This window comes from Nicotiana attenuata, unplaced genomic scaffold (assembly GCF_001879085.1).
Source record: "Nicotiana attenuata strain UT unplaced genomic scaffold, NIATTr2, whole genome shotgun sequence".
Lineage (NCBI taxonomy): Eukaryota > Viridiplantae > Streptophyta > Magnoliopsida > Solanales > Solanaceae > Nicotiana > Nicotiana attenuata.
The window spans coordinates 32,562-39,366 of NW_017676778.1; positions in this window are offsets into that span (position 1 = coordinate 32,562).

Genomic DNA, 6,805 nt, shown 5'->3' on the forward strand with positions numbered 1-6,805 from the left:
TGCAACAACTAAACTTTCACACATGTAATTCCATCTAGTTGGACAAGCTTTAGGAACATTTCTTTCTCTTAGGCCTAATTCATCGCATCTTTTAAAATATTCTCTTAGTCTACTTCTACAGTTTGATTAAAAAAGTCAGTTAAGAGCCATTTTAACTTTTTCAATTTCAACATTTAAAATTCTCATACCATCACCCAAAATTAAATGGTAAATATAACAAATACATCTAACATGAAAAATGTTACTAAATGCAGGATTTAGTGTAGTGGTAAGTAAGGCTACAACATTAGTGTTACTAGTAGCATTATCCATTGAAACTGACATTATTTTATCACTAACGCAAAAATATCTACAAATATCCATAACCGTGTTAGAAATAAACTATCCTGTGTGACGTGAATTAATTATTCTATCAGCAATAATGCGCTTTTGCATTATCCAATCCTCATCAATCCAATGACTGGTAACAGTAAGATAATCATAGTCATTACCACTTCTACCAATATCAGTAGTAATAGCAACACGATAATTTATATGAGTAAATAAATAGCGCAAATATTGTTCATATTCATGTTTATATTTATAAATATCGCTCTTTACAGTTGTGCGAGGCCATCCTTTATATGTAGGATTAAAAACTTTTCTAATATAATGCACAAAGTGAGGGTTAGAAGGAAAACTATAGGGTAAGCACATAGCAGTAACCATTTTTGCCAATTCTTCCAGATCTTTTTTTGGATCATAATATAAAATATCACCGGTAACAGTATTAATTCCCGGTTGAAATTGATTTGACCCGGTACTAAGGTCAGCCTGACTAGGTACACTTGTCCCCTCGGCCAAAGCTCTCATACGAAGATATCTAACTTTATCTTGAGGGTGTATCAATATCTGTCTAGACAAACTTCCCACCCCCCCCCCCCCTCCCGACCTCCAACATATTTAAAAGCTAACTCTTTGCCACAAGTTTTACACTTAGCCTTATTTTTTTTTCTCTTAGTTGAATAGAAAATGCCAAACAATAGATGTTTCGCTCCGTTCAGAAGGTTGTCTAGAAAAAAGTAGGATAGTAACAGGAGGGTCAGACGGGGCATCATTTGGATTATTATTAGTTGGGTTAACTTCAGGAACAGGACTAGTGGGTGTATCGTCATCCGGTTGCGTTTCGTCTAAATCTATTTCTTCATCATCATTTTCATCAATAGTTGGATTACCATAAAGAGCATTCATATATTCATGGTTTAATTGTTCACCAGCTCCAACATTATGCAAAAATTGACTCTCAATAAATTGTAATAAAGTATTATCACTATCAAGAATAACAGGTGTAAGAATAGTATGGGGTTTGGGTCGGGGAGCCGGGGGAAGTGGAGGAGGAACAGCTTGGCCACTAGATTCACCATTCTTGGATTTTCCCTTATTTTGACTAAATATTTTTTTAAGGAATATGCCATCTTAATTATAATTATACAAAGTAAATAAAACAAACAAAACTATAATATTAAAACTTAATAGTTGGAACGAGTTTACCGAATTGACGAACAACTTGTTCAAAATTAATTATCATTGAAGACTTGAATACTTCAATTCACCAACTTCACAATTTTTCACAAATTGCAACAATAAAGTAAGCAATTATAGAAAAAAATTAGAGAGAGATTGATGATTTTGTGAGAAAAATGAAAGAATGAGGGGGTATTTATAGTTGAAAATAGGGAAAAGTGTAATTATAAAAAGTTTTGGGGTTAAAACAAAGTTGGGGGGGGGGGGAGGGTTAAATGACTATTTTGGCAGAATAACGGCTATATTTTAAATGCCCTAACGGGCAGTTTTTTTTTTTTTTTAAATTTTTAGTTGTTGGGCCCGTTTAGGACCGCTTGAACCGGCTCACTGCCCAGCCGGTCCCAGTCCCGATTTTGCGGGCCTTGCCTAAGGGACCGGCCCACTATCCAGCCCACCTCCCCACGGTTCCGGTTCTATACGGTTAGGACCGTTTAGGCCCACTACCCATTTGCTCTTGCGGTCCTGGGCCGGACCTGGTCCTAACCAGCCCACTTGCCTGCCTTGTGGTATAAAGAAAAAGACTTAATTGTTACTTTAATGAAACTTGTGTGGTTAGAATTGAAAAAGAAAAATTCACAAAGGCATGAATAGGCAGACATCATGTGAGTTATTTATGGGGATAACAACTCCCGCAGACAAAGTACAACAAATTATAACATACTATATACATACACTGTCCTCGGCAATGTAATAAAAGAGGTCACAGTTCAGAAATTGACATCAAAGGGACTGAATTCAAAAATTTATAATAAGTTGTACTGAATTCAAAAAAATTATAAAAATTGGTACTGAATTCAAAAAATTATAGTAATTGATAATGCTATATTTTGCTTCTTCCTGTTTCCTTTTCCTCTTCTTGCAATGAGTCGAATAATTATTGGTATACATATGGTTTCCTATTCAAATTTCAGCGAAAACAAATATATTAGGCGATTTCTTTTCATCTGTCTAAGTATTCGTGGACAGAGTTATTCGATATCTGTGCTGGTGAGAGATAACCAGTGAATTTAATTAAGGTGCGTACAAGCTGATATGAACACTACGATTATTAAAAAAAGAAAGAAAAAAAGCTTCCCCCAACTCTATTGGAGATATCATTGTCTTCCAACTCTCATTGAACAACTTCAGACATCCCAACGGCCATAAATTGACAGCTGCTTCTAATTTATTTTCAGTTCTTCACCAAATAAAGTCATAGCAAATTAAATTTATTCAGTTCTTCACCAAAAGATAAATTACTCAAGGCCAATTAATTGCAATATAGTCTAGTACCTTGTTTACATGGGTCTGTTTATAAGTACTTATCACTCGTGCTAAGTGTTTGGATATGAGCAACTTTTTATTAGAATAATTAATCTTGTAGTTGAGGAATCCATACAAAGGATATATGACACATTCTAATTAATACCACACTCGTCTAATATGTGTACGTCAAAATACAAATAAAAAATATCCTGTTGGGTAAACTGTGGCTTCGTACGATTATATCGAGTGGTTACAATCGCTTCATTACAGTATTTACTTATGAGCTAACATAACTAAAATCCAAAATGATATTTTTCAAAAGACAAGTGAGAGCCAGGAAAAGGTTGAATCAAACTAGACTAGAAAAAATACATTATTGAGGATTAGCACCATTCATATGAATCATGTAATATAAGCGGTTTCTTATGTACTAATTATAGCTTGACACAAGAAAAGACATTTGTACCTTAGAAGAAACATACAAAGTGTGATAAACTTATGTTCATAGATTATCATGTGCTGTGGCCTCCACTGACATACTATGGTGTTTTCTTTTTTTCCTATTTGGTGAAAACATGAGGTAGATTGGTCTAAGAAAGACAAGAAAATTTGGGTCCTGCAGCTGAAAGTTATGGAATCTCATCATATGTTATATTTTCATGCATGCAATTAGGTGATGAAATTACTCAGAAAGTGTGGCAGTTGATAAGGTTACATCACAGAAACCGAAATGTTAACCAGAATTATTGTTGAATCAACAGGTCTGTTGCAACTAATTATAACATAGGGTATTGTTTCTTTTAACCCGTAGACACAAACGGATTAAAGATTTGAACTTTATGAGTTTGAATTTTAGTAGGATTCTTTAATGTGTATACATGATCGAGTTTTTTACCAATATTATCCCTTATCTTTGAGGGTAGGTCTATTTTAGTCCCTCAAATATAACTCTGAGCATATTTAGTCCCTTAAGTATGCTAAAGTGGAGCACATTTAGTCTCACTGACACAATGTGTTCAAAAACTAACGGTGTTACCCAACTCTGATTCATGAAGCAAACCTTCTGCTCTAAAGTAAAACGTTTCCTCTCCTTTTACTGGGTAACACAAATTATCACTTTAATTCCTCATTTTTAGATAATGTCTTCTAAAAATTTAACCTTGAAAATAACCCCTTCTGTGTCAGTTTTCAATGAGAAACTGACATAGCCGCTGTAAAAATAATAGCAGAAAAGATGTATAAAATTTGTATATTTTTTTTGTACACTATATAGGTCAAAATACATTTTGTATATATATATATGTCAAAAGATGTATAAAATGTATTTTGACCTATATATATGTATAAAATGTATTAAAGAGATAATTTACGTTGAATACATTACTTGAGGTGATTCAACATATTCAACATATATATAGGGTAGGTCTATTTTAGTCCCTCAAATATAACTCTGAGCATATTTAGTCCCTGATGAATATAATTTATTCATATATTTTTATATGTAAATATTAAATATTTTAAATAAAATATGAATATATATATCATATTCTTCCATATTTTCTAACATACTTTGCAGGAGAAAGAGCATATGAAAATCATAGAAAAGAAGCAAAAAAAAAAAAGTGGAAATTGAGTAGTCAACTGGGAATGAAGAAGCAAATGGACTAAAGCATCATAGTTGCGACGATAGCAATTGGGAATCATGAAGGAAATCACCATAGTTGCAACTAGAGAACTATAGTTGAAACTATAGCCTTTCTCTGCAAAAGGAAGTCCAATTGATAAGACCATAGTTGCAACTACAATTTCCATAGTTGCAACTACAATTTCATAGTTGCAACTATGGAGAATCTTAAGCCAAAAAAACTCTATAAATAGAGAGTGCATGTTGGAAAGAAGATATCGAGTCTTGAGTAGAGAAGAACTATTCTTGGTCTCTCTTTGTCTTTAGTATTTACTACTTGTTGTCTTTGTTTTAGAAGAATAATATTTCTTCATAAGTTCTTTATTCCTAAATTAGTTTTTCTTACTTCGTAATGGAGTAAACTTCTTTTGTTGGGATAGTTGATGAAGCTTGATATATATATTATAATACTATCTCAGTTTAATACATCCTTGTCTTGAAACTTTCTATTTATATTTTATGTTGTGCTATAATAATAGTTTTTACCTAATCATTGTTATCACTTCTATATATTTTATCGTTAAGTTACTATCATATTAATTTTGTAATTCTCACGGAGCAAAATTAATATATAGTAACTATTGAATAAAATAGTGAAGTGAGAGCAATTATTAGCAAGCTATTATTAAAAGTCGATAATTTTGCTTGACTTAGTTTTAATTCTCACGGAGGAATTGTTGTAGGCAAGATTATTGATTTTTTTTAGTAAAAATATTCTCACGAAGTTTTTACTACCTCTTAGCACAATTCAAGCAAGAAAAATATTTCGGTTTAACTGTCACCAGTTTTAACTCAATTAATTACATAACCTCACGGAGTGTTATTAGTTGATTAATTCTTGGTGAGATAAGATATAATTGTATTAGCAATAAGCAATTATCCTTTAGAGAAATACTTGTATAAAGTGAGATTTTATTATAATATATTATCAAGTGAATTCAACGATTCCCAACTCTTTTTTTTAAATTACAAATCTTTCGAAGTTGTTTGATCTTGTTAAGTATTTAACAAGTTTTAATTCCACAAACTTTTCATCAATCTGATTCTCTCAAATAGTAGTTGAAATATTAAGGGTCTGTAGCATAGATGTTCCAATCTCTGTGGGACGATATCATAAACTATACTAGAATTTGACAAAGCACGAGCAGGAAAATCCTATACACATTGGCCTCGTCAAATTTTTGGCGCCGTTGCCGGGGATTGGCATACATCTACTTCAGATTAAATATTTTGTTACTAATTTGAGACCTTATTATTGCTATTTATCTGTTACTATTATCACTAATTACTAAGTAGTACTATAACTACTACTGTCATATTAATATTATCGTTTTCTTTTTGTAATAGCACTTTAAAATAAAAGAAAAAAAACTATATCATATTAGTACTTCTTCCTATTATTGCTACCATTAGTTTTCCTTCATTATATTTAGTGTAATTAATATTAGTACTATCACCTGTTATATCATTTTTTTTTACTTCTTTTTTATTTTTCAATATAGCTTGTTGTTACATATTATTATTTTCTTATCATTGTATATTTTTGTGTAATAATATTATTATTCTTATTATTAGTAGTAGTAGTACTTCTACAGTGTTATTCTTATTGATCACTATCATTCACTAGTACAACTTTTGTTTATAATTAATAATACTATACTATTTCAATTCACAGTTAGTATTACTACTAATGCTTACTTGTTAGTTTTATTGTTTTATATTTTTATTTTATTTTACTAGATTAATTACTAGTATTATTATCTACAATATTGTGGTATTTATTTTTCTTCACTAACTATTTATATTTGAAATTTACTTTAGTTTAGTATTAATTACTAGTACTATACTAGAAAGTAATGTTAATTTTTTTTTACTTTTAAAATTTTAAGTAGTTTATGACCCGCTCTTCTATAAAGGAATTGGCTAATTACGATCCTGAAATTGAAAGATATCTTCGATTGCGCAGGAAGGAAAAAACATCATCTTCTCAAGGAGCAACTTGTGAAGAAATGGAAAACGAGGAAGCAGAGGACATTAACCCACTTGGAATCCCACCTCCAGTCCATGTAGAGGAGCAATTTGATGAAGTGGCGCCAAGGCCAGCAAACAGAATCTTTAGGGATTATGCTAGACCTGATCGCTTCAACTGTGAATCTAGTGTCAGGAAGCCTCCAATGGCAGCCAACAACTTTGAAATCAGGACCGGCCTGATTCAGACAATTCAACAATCCTGTATCTTCACTGGTGATACAAGTGAAGACCCCACATAGTCATTTAATTGATTTCTAGAACTGGTAGAAACTGCTAAGTATA